Below are 16,763 nucleotides of genomic sequence, written 5' to 3'. Positions count from 1 at the left end.
TGCAGGCTGTAATGGGTAATATGTGGGGAAGGAAAAAAAAATCTCGGATTGGCATTGGAGAGAGAGATGTGAGAAAGGAAGGCGCACATACTGAGAAGGAAGCACAGAGGGGGGGGGAAAAGTCCCCAGAAGAGCACAAAGTACATTTGTGAAAGGCATCTCCATGCTAAATAGATTAAAATTGGGAATTTCTACTATGTTGTGCATCCACTCAACTCAGTGTGGCAGCAAGGTGCCCAGCATACTGTTTCAGTTCAGCCTTCATAAAGTCTTAAAACAAAGGGAGTGTTTCCGTTAAGTTGTGGATCTACCTGTTTGCCTGCTTTCAGCCATGCAGTGTGTGTGGTAAGGGTTTGGGTGTGTGGGATGGGAGCTGGGACCTCCGGGCAACAGAGAGCAGGGACCCCAGGCGGCCCTGGACATCCATGCAGCTTACGGGGGTAACCTCACATTTGCTGGCTGTCAGTTCAGAGGGGCTGGACATGCATCAGGTAGCTGCTGGGCAGCGAGGAAACTGTTGTCCACACTTGGGGGAGTGGAACAGCTCCATCTAAGATTGGTTTTCAAAGATGCATTATAGTAATTGTGCTTAGACCCAAGCAACTGGGTGATGCGGTACCCACTTCTGAACGGGTGAATCCTGAAACAGGTGAATGCAGGACAAAGTGTCAGCCCCATATCACATTTACATTCAGAGGGAGGAGAGCAATCATGCTGTCGCCTGTGAGTTCACCTACAGCAAATGCTCCACCAGATTAGCAAGTTCATGTTCTTAAATGCACCTTGGAGGTAAACACTTCATGCTTCCCATGAAGCTGCCCAACCCTGAGCAGCACCATCCAGAAAGATATCTACTGGTAATCATCCCTAAGAAGTAAAAAACTGGGGTTAAAAATGGGCTGTGAGGGGCAAAGTCCCATTTCCAGCAGACAGCAGCCCCACTTGCTCCTCCCTTTCCACAAGTGCTTGGGGCAGCAGCACAGACCTGGCCATGGACAACAGCTCTGGGGAGGTTCCCAAATGTCTTCTGGACATTAGGCTACAGAGCCTTTCTACCACCCCACTTCATATGGTACAAACACAGCCCTTGAGAAGAAAAGCCTGCCAGCTGCACCAGATTTTTCCTGCCAAGTCTCCCCCAGCTTGCATTAAGATCCGGGTTCAGAGATTGGCCAATGTGCTTAACTCACTGCTAAGCTATAGCGATTAGCTATTTCTGTAGCTTAATAGTAGTTGTTTCCTATCAAGACTATAGGTAAAATTGTGCATTAATGTGAAAACTGCTGTGTTAAGAAAGAAAACCAAGAGCTGTACTGAAAATAAAGAGCATGATGGACAGATGTACAGCTGTCACAATAGAAACAGAAACCCGCTGATCAGTTGCGGACCCTCCATGTAACTCAGAACAGAGCTATTACTGGCAATGGCAATTTGGCTCTCCCATGTTCCCATTTAGGAACTTTATTTTAAATCAAGCTGAGGAAAAATTAGAATTTCTGCAGAAGCGTTGACATTTTCCAGGAAATAAAGAGTTTTGAAAGCTGCCAGTTTAGAATTACATTTCAGTGTGCTGATAGAGATAGCACAGTGGGGCTTGTTGCACAAGGCTGGGAAGTCCAATTCCCAGTGGCAAGAAGTTCAGAATTTGCTGCCATTGAGCCCAGGCCCAGATTAAACACTTGATTATAAACCCAAGGATTTCTAATGCTTTCTTTTGCATGCTAATAACAGCTGCTCCTCAGAGCTTCCCAGATATACTCCAGGGAAACCACCTGGCTGAGTCTCACTAGCAAGCACTGTGTAGCACTGCAGCTGAACCAAGCAGGGCGCTCTCGGGACCAAGAGTATCTGCGCCAACGCTCATGTTGTTGCAGCTGCAGTGTACATCCTCCCCATCCCCTACAAAAGGCCCGTCCTCCAGATCTGTTCATTGTACCACAGACAGATTAAAAGACAGGTGTCTAAAAGCAAACTCCCAAACTGTTGTGCATGCAATTTTTGAGGGCTCAACAATAAGATGTACCACTTATCTCATGGAGGGGAGAGTGCCCATGACGTCCACAGAAAAGAGTCAGGAGAATACCAAATGCTTTTGGAAATAAACATGCGTCAAGAGTTAGTCCAGCGCCCAGCTCACACAGTGTGGAGGAGCAAAGTCTTCCAGGCTCTCCAGGATCTGGGGAGAAGGATTTCTCCTTCCCTTAGCACAGAAACAACATTTTGTTCTTTGTGCCCTTTTTATTTTAGAAACCCTGCTTGATAAATTGCTAGAGGGCCTCATTAACTGCAAAGATTTGTCAGTTTTCCCAAAGCAATCAGGGTGTTAGTTAGACCGAAGGAGCAAATGGAAAACTGAAACGGAAGCCAAGCACAGCCCTATTAATCCTGTGTTATGGATCGACATTTGTCAACTCTATTGAAGTTTGTTGTACCGAATAGAGCCCAAGAGACCACTCAATTACTTTATCTCTGAGCAATTAGGATCCTGCTCTTTCAGGTCAATCTGTTAGCACAGAGGAAAAAATTTGGATACAAGATTAACAGTAGAAAAATCCACTGCTTTATGTTTCGGGGTCTTTTAGAGGAAAAACCCCAGATTTTCCCTTTCAAATGCCAGGTTTGAGGAAGTGGGAGTTCATTGAAGTCAGCATCAGCAAGGGGCTTCCCAACATGGTTGTGCTCCCCAGCATGTACCCCCCTCCATCTCTTACCCAAGCACCACTGTGTGTGCCTGATGATAGCAAAAGTATCAATCTATTCTTATAGCCCAAAATAACCCAGCTGTGGTTGTAAGCTGGTACACTGAGAGATGTCCATTGAAGAAGGATTGAAGGACTGGTGACAGTTATGCCACATAAGCAAAGCACTGTTAAAGTTTAGGCTAGGAGGACCATGAGCCACTTTTAAGTCTTCCTTAACAATGTGAGTGTGAGGGATATTCAGTAGAAGAAAGGGGAATTTTTCTGTTGCATGTATATTTTTCTGTAGCTCATAATTCATCTGCAGAAGGCACATACATCAGATATCAGTAGATGCACAAGTTTGGAAGGGGTTTTTAAAGGATACAGAAAGGTATAGGATGGGAGAATAACTGAGTTATAAATTTCCCATATTCAGGGACACTTAGATTTGACTTGAAACTTGCAGCTTCTGCTTCTGACCTGAAAAAAGGCATGTGTGTCTGGAAGTGTGTCCTTTTAAGCAAGAATATCTGTCGCTGTAATAAAAAATATTGCCTCTCCATGAAAGCCTTCCTTTCACATCCTCATGGCCAGAATGATATTAACACTTGGGATTGGAAACCAAAGCCAAGTCTACATTGTGCCCCACAGAGACATCACGGCATTCAAGGACACTCTCCTGAGCTGGGTCTCACCTAGCTAATTTGAGCCCAGGTAGGAGGCCTGCTGTCGTACCCTTCAGCACCAATGGACTTCAGCCACCATTTATCAGCTCTTGGGATGATATATTGAGCCTGCACTGAAATCTGCATCGTCAAAACTTGACTGCTGTCACTATTTAAGGAGGATTGGTGAAAGCCACGTTACACCGTGCTAAAGGAACTGCAGTCAGTTGTCTTGATTTCCTATACAGGAAGACCCTCCCCTAAATTTGCAGTGTGGTTTGGTTATTCCATGTTTGCCTGTTAAAGGATTCTTTTTTCATGTGAAGCAGATGGTACTGGAGAATGGAAACAGCAAACACTTGTATCTGGGGCTGCTTGCTAGAACTACTGAGATAATTAAAATGTTGGTCTACAAAAAATGGCAGTGAATGAGGAATGGAAAACAGACTTACCAAATTATTACCTTCAGGTTCAGGATCCTGTTTGACCCATTGAAGACTAGAGGGAGGGAAAGAGGTTTCTAAAAAAACCCCAAACAAACCAAAAATAATATGGTAATTTGTTTTCAATGAGTGATTCCACCAATTTGTGCAGGTTTTTTTCACTGTTATAGAAGATTGAAATTATATGTTGGGATTAATTTATCCAATGAGTCATGTTTGGTGACTTAAATCACTAGCTTCCACCCTTCTCCTATCATTTCAGCAAACTTAATTCTTTTTTCTGTTCATGAATCATTCCTGATTTCTGAAATTTCATCCCTCACTCTTAGCTACTGAATGAACACACTGAATGAATGCATTTTCTCCTCTGAACTGTTGACTCACTGCTCTTTTTTTATAACGGCAGGCTGACCTTCTGGGCTGCATGGTACTAGTGCCTTATTCCTTGATCTAATGACTGTGTTTTAAAGAGGAGAAAAAGAAGTACAGTTAAAATTAGTATGTCCATCTAGATCATTTAGACCTATCTACAGCTAATGACACACATGCTGTGTGCCTTCTGCTATATGTCCAGATATTTCTTCAGAACAACACCTGAGAATCTCACCAGTGTTAAAGTGATACTTTCATCTATTAATGCCACTTAGATGGAGAGACTGGCTATATTTTTTTTTTTTCTTCCCACTTTACAGCTAGGGAACTAAGGCCTAGAAAGAGCTTCTCACCCACAAGAGGGCTGTGGCAACCCCAAATATCATAGGCAGGTTTTTTGAACACTAATTGAGCCCACTGTCCTGCCCTCTTTGCCTGGGAACAACTGAGGGACGTTGGTGTCTGACTCCACAAAGAGCTTTGCACAAATGCAGCGCAGGTATTTGTGTAAGGAAGGGCTGAGATCAGGACAGGAACACAAAGAACACTCTGCCTATGTTCAGAAGGAGGGCCGGGAGTCCTTTTAGCAGGTCTTAAACTACCATCTCCCCATGCCTAGCATCCTCCAAAATACTTTCCCACAGCACCAGGAGGGCTGCACTGGGTGGCTGTGCAAATATATGGAGGTATTTGTTGTCTCAGAGAAGCACAAGAAAGCCAGATACTGCTCCTGTTAGCCGAGAGACCTGCCTGTAGGCTCTGTCTAAACTGCAAACACTTCCCTGCTATTGGGAACCTGCCCAAGTCTGCTGGTAATGTGCATATACTGATGCGAGGCACTCTTTGTATCACTGCAATAAGACCATCTCCAAAATTAACACACACAAAAAATATATATATATAATTGATACAAAAGCCTCCCTCTGGTGTGGGCATGGGTGTCTTCCACCAATGTGGAGAGCCCCCCTCTCCAAACACTTCAGTCAGGGACCCTTCCTTTTCATCCTTGAAACACTGTGGCTTTTGGCATCACAAGGGGGGGGAACTGTGTTCATCCATCCCTGACACATACTTTCCGAGCCTGGTATGAAAAGCACTGTGAGAGCACAGCTCTGTCACAATATGAGAGGTTAGCATAAAGCCCCAGACACTGGGTTCCTGGGATTAGTCAATTATACTAGCCTTAATATTTAATGAAGAGTAACTAGTTGGCCTTCTAATAAGAAGATAAGAGATAAGTTGAAAGAGGTAAGTTGCAGAGATAAGTTGAAAAATGCAAGTTGTATGTATTGAAAAGGCCCAGAAAGCTGGAAGCAAATAAATAGATTATTTTTATTTTAAACCTCATGATTTTTTTAAAGCCATCTCCATGATGCCTACATATGCCAGTGCCGTGAACGCAAAGGACTAGTGGTCCAATTGATCACTGCATCATGCCACATGCTGGGATAGCTCTGCTGAAGTCCACAGACCTGCACAGGTATAAATGTGGCATTTCTGACTGCCCAGTAAACCCTGTTGCTTCTTATTCTCAGGCTTGGTCCATTTTGCCCAGCCTCTGAGAAGCCCTGGCAATACTTGTATGTGGACTCTCAAATATCCCATAAAATAACCTCTTCCAGAGAAGTATCCCTCTAGACTTGTATCTGGGTCTCACTTTATACAATTTCAGATAGTCAGAGAGCTTTATATGCTACATTGCTCTCAGAAATAGAATTCTCCTAAACCACAGCTTTAAGCAGCACGTATTTCAGTGTCTAGAATTATGCTAACCACCGCTCATCTAAATTATGATATTAACTGGAAAGGGGGAGCACACACAATTTAGCAGGGGAGAAAGAGCAACAAATCTAAGAAGAAAAATTGGTATTTTACAGAGAGAAGAAAGCCAGGAATGTAGTGACTATAAAAGCTTTGCTGGAATTAAAGAACCTTTTATTGTGGAAATTTAAAAGCTTTTTCTTTTCAGGGTACACATTATGGAAGGCAATACAGGGATCTGTTAGGGACAAGCGTATTGGCAGGTGCCTAAACACCACGACAGTCAGTAAAAACTGGCAGTGGTGAAAGCAGGTTTTGGTAGACATCAAAACCTCCGAAATATGCCATACATGACCAATACAATTACTGGCTCCACCCTGCCTGGGGAAGAGGCATCCCTGCCAAAAGGGGAAGCATATTCTGGATCAGAGACTTCTTCCCCCATCTAGACCAGGCTGGGCGCAGTGATAATTTTGACCCAAGTACACTGTTACCCTCTGAGGTTGCTCCGCAGCAGAGGTCAAAGCTATCAACACAGCTCTGCTGCCAGCGGTGCTAACGTAAGAGAAGCCTCACTTAAACCTCCCCGGTCGGGGGACAGAAATGATATTAAAAATGTTTCTCTGCAAAGAGTTAATGACTCCTGTGGTTGCTAATTGAGCAGGGGAGAGTTTTTCTGTGATCAAAGCAAAGCAAGTGGGATTTGGAAGTCCTGGGTCTGGCTCTCCCCTTAGCTCATTCTTTTGCACTGGAAAATGGTATTTAAACATCTAAGGACTTTTCTTTCTCATCTGGAAATGGAAATATATGTGCGTGTGTATATACACACAAATGTAAGTCTGTGCGTGTTTGTGAGCCTGTGCGTGTCCATATGTACATCATGTTTATAAGCATATTTTACAGAGTGTTGTGAGTCAAATAATAAACAATTTTAAAGTATTTTCAGATCTTTTGTTGACAGCAGCTGAAGCAATGCAAAGCATTATTAGCCATTTCAGAGTTTCTTTTGCAGTGCATGCAAGCAACTGTTAAATAAACTGGGTGAAATACAGTAACACATTGTATTTTACATTTCTTTGGGAGGGAGAAGAATTTATTTACTTGATGGTTTTGCTTTGAATATAAAAAAGACCAGTAAAGAAAATGTTTTCTTACTACTGTAGAGCACGTTGGCTGAGATCTCAGCAGCAGTGGAAGGTATATTTGTCATGTAACAGCAGTAGGGATAGCTAATACATACATAAAGCTCCTTTAGACCCAAAGTAAACTTGAGAGAAGGGACTCTGTGTCCCTGCAAAGACTATGAGAAGACAATGCTACCTCATAAAGTTCTTCAACCTACGCAATGCCTATGCGCATGTATTGGTTTCTTATTGTATTGATTATATTGCAGTGATAAAATATAAATTCGGTATACTCAGCAATGACAGCTTTACTGCCTTATTGCACTGATCATTACAGAAAGCATAAATTGGGTCATAATTCTGAAGAGTCATCAGAAAACCATGTGCAACTCAAAGTTATTCATTTGAAATAGTGCTTATGAGATCTTCAGGAGAAGATCAATATATAAGTGCATGTATATTGGTGCATGTGGAGGGCTCCAATACACACACAGGTAGACGCACACAGATTGTCTCTTTTGCACACCTGTACAGTCATGTTCCACGCAGACTGACGGCCAAGTCATCCATCTGATCTTCCCTGCCCCACAAGTGGCTGTTTATGAAGGCAGATGGTGCAAAAGAAGCTCTGTAGATTTATGATTATGTTTCTTTCTGTTCCTTGCTTCCCCCTCTACCCCTGCCCTTGTGTGTGTGTGCAAGGCGTGTGCAGGCTGTGCCCACCCACCAAGCCTGCACTTGAGGGAGGAACGCTGATAAGCAAACCAAGGGCAGGAGCACAATGCTGTTTACAGTGGCAAGTAATCACAATAATAAATATATTCCCCTAACTTTTGATGTAATACCAGAATTTGATAAAAATGTGACTCATGAGCTAAAGAGACTGCGGAGAGCACAGGACCAAAGCTTGTCAAAGGGCACTATCAGCTTACGCTTTGTCTTCTGCACGCCAGCAGCTGTGTCCAGAAGTGACTCCTGGACATGTGTCTCTGGAGTCCCCCTGGATCCCATGTAAGAAGTCCATGCTGGAAAGGGAAAGCCATCCCGATATAATAAAGGCTGAGCAGGCATAACCCTGTCACTCTCAGGAGTAGCCCTGTAGACTGCATTTGGGCCAGCTTTTCTTAAGTCCTAAGCAAACACCAGCCCATCTCCTCAATGGGGCTGGTTTTGCAGGGACACAGGTGTTCTTGTGAAGAACTGGCAGTGCTTTTCTAGACTCTGGTCCCAGCGCTGGGCCTAGCCAGCCAGAGCTCTTCTTTGTGGCTCTTGCTGTCTGGCCAGCTGAGATGCTCTGCCATAAGGACGAGCTACAAACTTGCTGCAGCTTGTTTTATTTTTCCAGAAATCAGTGTTGGTTTTGAGAGCACAACAGCCATGAGAACATATTGCAGTCCTCATTGCAGACTCATCGTCAGATTTGAACACAGCGGCTTCAACACCAGCTCACAGACCTTGCTTGTAAGAGCCGGAGGGGTGGTGGCTGCTGCTGGCGTTAGCAGCAGGCTGCCATCTCCCAGCAGCTGTCCACAGGGCAATGCCGAACAGGCTTTTGGTATTCAATATCCCTTGTGAAGTTTGATTGCAATGAATAATTTGGCCACTTTAAACCTCAGAATGAATTTAATGGTCTCCAACTGCAAATACTATAAATCTGGTAAAGTTAAAGCTACCAAAAGATCAGATAAGAGCTTCTCAATTTTAAATGGAATATGTAGTCTTCTCCCTTCTATTGTGTTTTATCAATTAACCTTCAGCAAGCACAAAGGTTTCCCTAGATCTGGTGCTCCTGCTGGCATCCAGAGAAAAAGATACAAATTGTACAGATTTTTTTTTTTTAAGGAGAATACTTTTAATAACCAAAATGTTTCCGCACTTGGAATAACGAGAATGACTTTTCCCTTTCAAATGCTAAATTATTTCAAGCTGAGCTGTTGGAAACCATTAATAATTCAAGGAACTCTGCTTTGGGTAAGAACAACATCTGTTGGAAGGTGTTAAAGCACAGGAATAACCTGACTTTCAAAGTTATTTTACCCTTTTTTTATGTTCTTTGTGAGAAAAAAGGATGCATTGGTAAAGTATAGGAAGAAGCTGTTAATATGCCACTTGCAAAACAAGGAGGGCTGAATGACTGCAGTCCCAAGGGTACTAACTCTGGTCTATTTTGCCCTCCTTCCCCAGATTGTCAACTGCTTAGAGCTGTGGTTTTCAAACTCTTCTGATCTGCAGACCCCTAAACGTTGCCAGGGCAAGTTCAGACCCCACATGGCTATTTTAATCAGCCTATTGACAATAGGCTGGCATTTCCCAACTCCGTTTCCCTGTCTCTTTAGAAGTTGTTCATGGGTCATCAGCAGACCATAGTAATGAAGTTCCCTGGTGTTTCTAGTCAATGAAGAATGAGAGAGATGAAAAGCATGCACCCCTGGAGGGCAACTCATCGCTCAAGCGTAAGAAGTTAGATGACTGAAAGAGACCCAAACCCTAATTCTTGAGGGGTAAAGCTGAGCAACATTTTGTCCTCCTTACAGAAATGAGTTAAATAAACCAATGCACTTAAAAGATTAGCAACATTTAGAAGACAGAGCCACATGCAGTGCGGTATTTCAAGATCTCCACATGTTTAGAGATGGGAATTTGAGTCAGCTTATTGACAAAGCTGCTTTTCCAATATTCAGTCCACAAACGGGTTTAGAATTACATCTCTCTGCAAAGTTCAGCTGTGCATAGTGCTTATGTCAAGCCAGAACACTCCTCATCCTCCTGCAAAACTCAGCTGGCAATCCAGTTGACATAGGAGCAGTTCTATTAACTGTACTGCTACACCATTTTCACATGGCTTACACAGAGATGTTGCAAGCTAGGTACCATAGTCTCCCATAACAGTGCTGTGATGCTAAATCGATCCTTACTCCCTCATGAAATATTCCTTCCAATTTTCATGACTTTCTATACAATTTCTTTCTTGAATTTTCAGTTCTTGTAAAAAGTGTATATCGGAGGGGTGCGTTTATTTTTTCACTGTTATAAAAGTGAATTAAGACAATCCAGAATGAAAGAGAAAGTCTTCATTAGACAATCTATCATCAAGCAGCTGGGAAGGCATCCCTGATCCATGGTCCTGCCCAGCAGCCTAGAGAAGCTATCCTCTATTGAGGCCTGGACAGATGCAATCTTCTTTTAAAATATTAATAGTAGCACTGAATTTATAGGTTTCATCGGTATCACATAAGCAAGGCAAATAACTTCAGATAGAAATGGGAAATTCAGGTCTTTCATGTGTGTATCAGTGAATCTGCAGAAAATGAACATTTACATGTTGAGCAACTGGTTATTCCAAATCAAGTCTGAGACCGGTATTAATCAAAGCCCCCACTTCCAAAGAATTTGGTCCACTACCAGGAAAATCCATCACAAATCTCTGAAAAATCATAGCTGTTTTACTGGAAACAAATTGGCCAGTTTTGTGTACTATTTAGATTTGACTCCTTCCTAATCTCAGTGTCAAAAATGGTGGTGTTTGTCAAGGCAAAGTGAGTTTAAAGGCTAGGTGAAGTCCAAGCTTCAGCAGCCTCCAAATCTGGAGATGGAGTTTGATTTGAAGGTTTTGGACCTGACCACAGAATAAAGGCTTGCGCTACTTCTTATGATTTGACAGCAACATTTTTACTCAGCTCCTGTTATTCATTGAACCATATTAACACAAGCTTAAGTTTCAAGAAGCAGCTGAAAGGACAGTTGTTGTAGAGGTCATTCCTATGTTAAACTTGTCAATGTAAAGGCCCCCTGTGAGATGAGATCTGAAGGACTCTACTAAAGAAGAACATTGAGTGAGAAGAGTATGTCAGCTATCAGATATTCCATGCTGGGCTTTTTCTTTTTTCATTTCTGTGCAATACTCAATTGTGATAAATATTGATAATATTGTGAACAGATCTTATGTGCATTGTGAATAGATCTAATGTGTTTTATAATAATTCATTTGGATGCTTTTGGAGCTGCTAATTAAGAAGGTTGCTCATTGCTTGTGACACTTGGAGGGAGACGACTTGGCTGTTTTGTCATGGTGATGACTGGGGATACTCGTCATCTGTGTTTGCCCACCTACTCAAGAAGAAACCAAGCAGAGTACCTCAGAAAAAAATATTCTTGAAAGCAATTAAGGTTTAAAACACCTCAAGATGTGGATTTTCTGGTGGATGAGAGGTTGCAAAAACATAACCTTTAAAAGAACAATAGATGACAGACTTATTCCTTGCTATGGGAAGGTTGAAGGAAGAGGCTTTCCTTCCAGCATGGACACATTGATGTATAAAGTCGTTGTGTAAGATTGGGAGATCTGTTTGGAAAAGGCTGAGGTGTGCACCCTGCTTGTGGTATAAACACCCTTAGAACAGCTGTGGGCCATCATGGGACCACGAAGAGAAATCCCCTGCACTGACATTGAAGCAACATAAAGGTCTTCCCATACAGACCGAAGGAGATTCTCCTGAAGAGAGCCCAGGCTAGTATTCTGCAGAGATGGTCAAAGGATGGAAGAGACCCCTGCTCCTTGGTCCTGCCCACCACAAATGTGGAAGGGCAGAGAGGACTTAAAGTGCTGAAGGATTAATTCTACCCCATGTGTTTCTGCAGAAACCCAGCCTGACACATGGAGACAGTCTGCAAGCTGCACAGCCAGAGCAATCCCTGAGAGCCAAGGGCCAGGGCAGGGTACCATCACGGTAAATTGAGGAGCATTGCAGTGCAAGTTGCACCCATGCATGTAGAAGGGGGAGACCTACATCTAAGCCACTGAGCACCGTGCCCACTGACCTAATGCTGATGCTGGCAGGTTTTGGTTCCTGATGACCTACATGTCAGCAAGAGGCTTTTGGAAACTGGCCTTCTACACCAGAAACCTGGAAGGATGAAGGATTGGCTTTTGTTTAACAAAACATATTTGTGCAACAATACATGTTAAGAGCACATATTTCCTGTGTTCTCCTTCCTATCTTACTGTGTCTAGACTTCATCCTCCCATTTTATAACCTCCTATATTTTATGCCTGTTCTAAACCCCCAAGTTTTATGCTAGACTTAAGAATCAGCTTGTTTATCATGCACTGCACTTCCTTACTTATTTCCCTTCTCTTTCTCTCTCCTTTTGTAGGACTCCGGAACAATAGCTAAGCCAAGAAGAAAGTTATCCAATAAAAACAGTACTGTCTAGAGGATGAACATTGATTTTCCTGACACAATTTGGAACTTATTAGCATTTTCTGTTGCAGTGTTATATCACCCTTTCTATCATGTGAGCTGTCTTGGACCATATTTTAAGAGGTTCTATCCTGAGAGCACGTGGACTGTGGGTTGATTTCCAAAGTAAAATTCCCAAGGAAAACTCAGCCGTGATTGTTACGACTGATGGGCATTAAAGGCACGCTGATGAGCTGCAGTCAGGATTGGCCCCGCTTGCTGCTCTGCAGATGAGATGAAAGTTGCTGAGAGCCCTGTCTTCTCCCCACACTTCTACAACATCAGCACCAAGGTGTCCTGGTCCAAGTCCCAGTCTCCACCACCAACAGTAATCCTGGCAGAGACAGCCCTTGGCCATGTGCCTGTGTCTTTCCACCACCTTCCTTACAGCCACAATCTCCTGTCATGCTGCAAGCCCGCGTGTCAGGTCGGGTGTGCAGATGCGAAAGTATGGGTTTGACGCTGAGCACCGTGATAGAAGGAGATCTTGGCGAGAGCGTGGCACAGCCAGGCAGCGTTTCTGGGGCTGTCAGCTACCAGGGCACAAGCCACCTTGTGTTTTCCATGGCCCTGGGAGGGCTGGGCAGGGTCAGCCTTGCTGGTGGGGAAAGGGGCATTCGAAAGTAGCAGGCAAAACAATTTTACCTGGAGCACTGGAGTCATGTTTTCATTTTTCAGGATTCAGGGGCTCAGAAAGAGGGGAATTATCTCCTTTCATTATCCTGGCTTAGACACAGCAAGAAGGTAAAGATTAATGCCATTAAAACATAACCAATTGGTGCTTAAATGTAACATGACAGATTTACTCTGAGCACATTCTAAACTATGGAGTTTTAACAGTGATAATAAAGCATTAAGAGAGACATTGAAGCTTGAAGTAACAGCAGAGAAACAGTTGTGTGCAGTAGGAACAGAAATGAATCCCATTCAGTTTTCAGCCTGCATGGAAATGGCCTACGTGCTTAATGTGAGAAGCAGCCATTTATTCCCAGGGCTAGTTCTTATAACTACTCCAACTGCTGAGCAATTTAAAACCTATGCATTTTTATAAGTGTCCATTTTTTACATTTGATGAAAATAACCCTTTGGCATTGGTTAAATTATAAATAGAAAAAACAGGCATTGCCAGCATACCAATAGAACAGCTGTAAGGCACCAGCAACACTCAACTTTGTAATACGTGGCGGTTTACCTTTTGAGTCAGAATGATCACAAATACATCTATGTAAAAGTGATTTCATGAGGAAAGTTTTCAGACCAGTGGTTCTGGAGTTGTACAGTCCTGTGGTAAAACCTGGCAAGCCTGCGAGGCACGGTGATGTGGAGTGGGGTCTGCACAAGGGACGGTGGGGGACTTGCAGGAGCAGGAGGGCACAGCACTGAGTTAAGCTGTGTGCACAGGCTGTGCTGAGTATGGACAGGAGCCAGTGGTTTCTTACTGCTGATATTGGCTCAGTGTGACTGCACTGATTATGTGTGATCGTGATGCCTTTTTTCCCTGTCTGCTTAGTGCAATCAAAAGAAATACATTAATAAGAAAAGCACATGCTGCTACAATTTACATATTGTGGTTACGATGCAGATTTGATCACGTATTCCCTGCTTTCTGATCCACCTCCCGGTAATTCATTCCAGCGCTCAAACACCTCCACAACTCTGCTGCTAAAAACTCAGCCTCTCCTATCTCATGCTTGCTTAGGCTTTAGATTGCACTGCTGCACACATAGGGATGTGTATGCACTCATACATGCTATGCAACCTCAATTCACCCCCTTCTATGCGTGCATCATGATACAGCATATGCCCACACAGTCACCCAGAGAACTGACTGCAGTTCATTCAGCTGTTCACAAGTTGCAGGGCAAGATGTCAGCAGTCATGTCGCTGCATCGACCTGGGCTGCTCTGAGGGCTCTGAAAGTAGCTGGGACCATCTGCAGGGACCTGGGCTCCTCACCCAGACCCCCGATGTCAGTGATGGAGCTGGGGCGCTTAAAGAGAGCACAGTCACATCTTTGGCTGGCGTGTGAAACACGCTTTGTTTATCAGATTGAAGAGTCCTTTCCACCATTTTTAAAGATACTGTGTGCATGTGAGGAATTGTGTGCACGTGAGAGACAGCATATACATGCTTGGAGCTGAAAAGTCAGCTCAGATTTCACTGTTGAGTAGTAGGCGGACAGATATTTTCCACAGAGGTACCCACAGTAAAGGCAGAGTTTAACCCAATTTTATGAGCGGAAAAATGACAAGAGAAAATTCAGATACTTCAAAAAATTTCAGCATGTAACACTGAGGAAGCAAGATAAGTACCTTTAAGTAAGCCCTCTCTTGAAATAATTTTTGCACTTACCACAGGTGGTGAGCAGTCCTGGAACACATTAAAACTCAGATTTCTTATACACACATTACAGTGAATATTACCTTCAACTTGATTTTTAATTTTTGATAACTTCCAAAAAGGTGGACTCAGAATGGCTCAATAACTTCACAGAGTATGTGGTTTAAGAATTGATAAATATGTAGCAAAATAAAGATTTTTCATCTTTTAGGTCTTTTACATAAACATGCTAAATTATGAACAAGCTGTCAGCACTAACTCTGCACGGCCTAACCCTGGGGCACTTGATCATTTGCCCCCACGGCAATCCTACTGCCCTTCTCAGGGGTCCTCTGCCATCCCAGGGACCCCTTGGATACAGGAGGGGAGTAGGCTGTGACTACATGGACTGCTTTGGTTATGACAACAGGCCACTTCCAGCTAGCCAGCTAGCTAGTCCCATTTGAGTGGGTGCCTTTTGCTGGAGTCGCCTGGGGCCAGTAGCAAAGGCTATGGGGCAGCTTGGGTTTCCCTGCCAGCTGCAAAGCCATCAGCCAGAGCAGCGAGCAAATGCTTTCCCAAGGGTGAGAGGGGGAGTAAGGAGATGTTCCTATGGGAGGCATGCTCCTCCATTTGCTTGTGGTGACACGAGAAGTTAAGGTGTCCTGCCATGTTGACAGGGGGATATTCCCGTTGTGCTTTGGCTCAGCCCAAGCAGAGATGTGACCATGGGAGCTCACCAGCATTTTGTGGTTTCTGCTCCACCTCCGGCGTGAGATGCTGCTGCTCCATGGCCTTGTCCAAGAGCAAACAGCAGCTCCTGTTCCTGGAAATGCATTACCAGACTGTTTGTTAAGCTGGAGTCAATCATGAGCCTCCAAGGACGCATTTGCTTTAATTCAGGTTCTGTGTGTGCTCTTCTCCGTTATTTGTTAGCACCCGAAGAGTTGTTACTTTCATTACGCTGATTCATAAATGTAAAATAATGTCAGACAAATTGCACAAAGGCCACTGCTGGCATCAATCTTACTGACAAGGATTTTTTTTTATTTACTAACTTCTTTCCATTTTGGCCAATTAAACTAGTTGAAGTTTACTCTCTACCCATGTTGCATGTACACACTGCTCCTCCTCACCCCCTCCACCCCAGGGTGGTGGACTGCCCTGGATCCCTGCCTTAGACCTGTGTCTGTCAGCTGCCTTTTTTCTCTTACTATCCTCTCCTCTCCCATTTTTCTCCTGACTGAGCCCTTCTGTTTCTGCTGTATTTAATGCAAGTAGGCGGCCCGGCTAAAAGAGATGCAGGGAGGGAAAAGGGGCTCCAGTCAACAGGGACCTGATGCAGGAGACCTGTCTCTATTTCCCAGATAGGGCTCGTGCACAGCTGGGAACGAACCCGCAGGGCATGGCCAGTGACACTGCCCTGCCTGAAGCTGTTGTCCCTGATGAGCCTGAGCCTCTTATCACTGCCCCTCTGCTGGGAATCACTGCACAGTCCTCCAGCTCCATCGGGTAGTAGCACCCTCTCAGCTGCTTGCATGGTCACGCCCTCCCTTGTTTTAGTCCCTGGCAAGGTGGACTTGCAAAAAGCTGCTGCTACTAAAGCTGTACCCACAGCCACATGGCCCCAGGCTGGTTCTCTGATATTTATTCCTTGCTCCCATAGTTAAGGTTGCTCCTTCAAAATCTTCTCAGCGAGCAGGTGCACTTTTCCAGAGAGACACTCGATGAGGCAGAACAGAAACCGAAACACCCAACATGTTGGGATGCTGAAGCCTTCTCATAAGCCTTTGCCTAGACTGTCTTTACACCTTCCTTGGTCTTCTGTCTGTTACCAACCACCGAGCAGCATCCCTTATGCAGCTTCCACTTGTCCATCCCATCTTTTGCTCTTCCTTTTGTTTTCCCACCTATTTTTCATACTATCCTTTCCCTCTCCCACTGCCAGCGTGTCCCTTCAGAGCCATTACTCTTTTGCTATGGGCACTTGCAGCTGTGAGCACTAGAGAGTCTGATATAAATCAAGATTCATAAAAATAACATCATTAGCTGAAATGCATAATAATAATAATAATCATTATACATTCTAATACCAAGTACAAATATAGTTGTGTTTCTGTGAAAGTCAAGACCTTGGCTGCAGTAACAGAGGTAGCCA

Source organism: Accipiter gentilis, chromosome 14 (assembly GCF_929443795.1).
Source record: "Accipiter gentilis chromosome 14, bAccGen1.1, whole genome shotgun sequence".
Taxonomy (NCBI): domain Eukaryota; kingdom Metazoa; phylum Chordata; class Aves; order Accipitriformes; family Accipitridae; genus Astur; species Astur gentilis.
The sequence above is the reverse complement of the archived record's forward strand: the minus strand, read 5'-3'. Positions refer to the sequence as shown.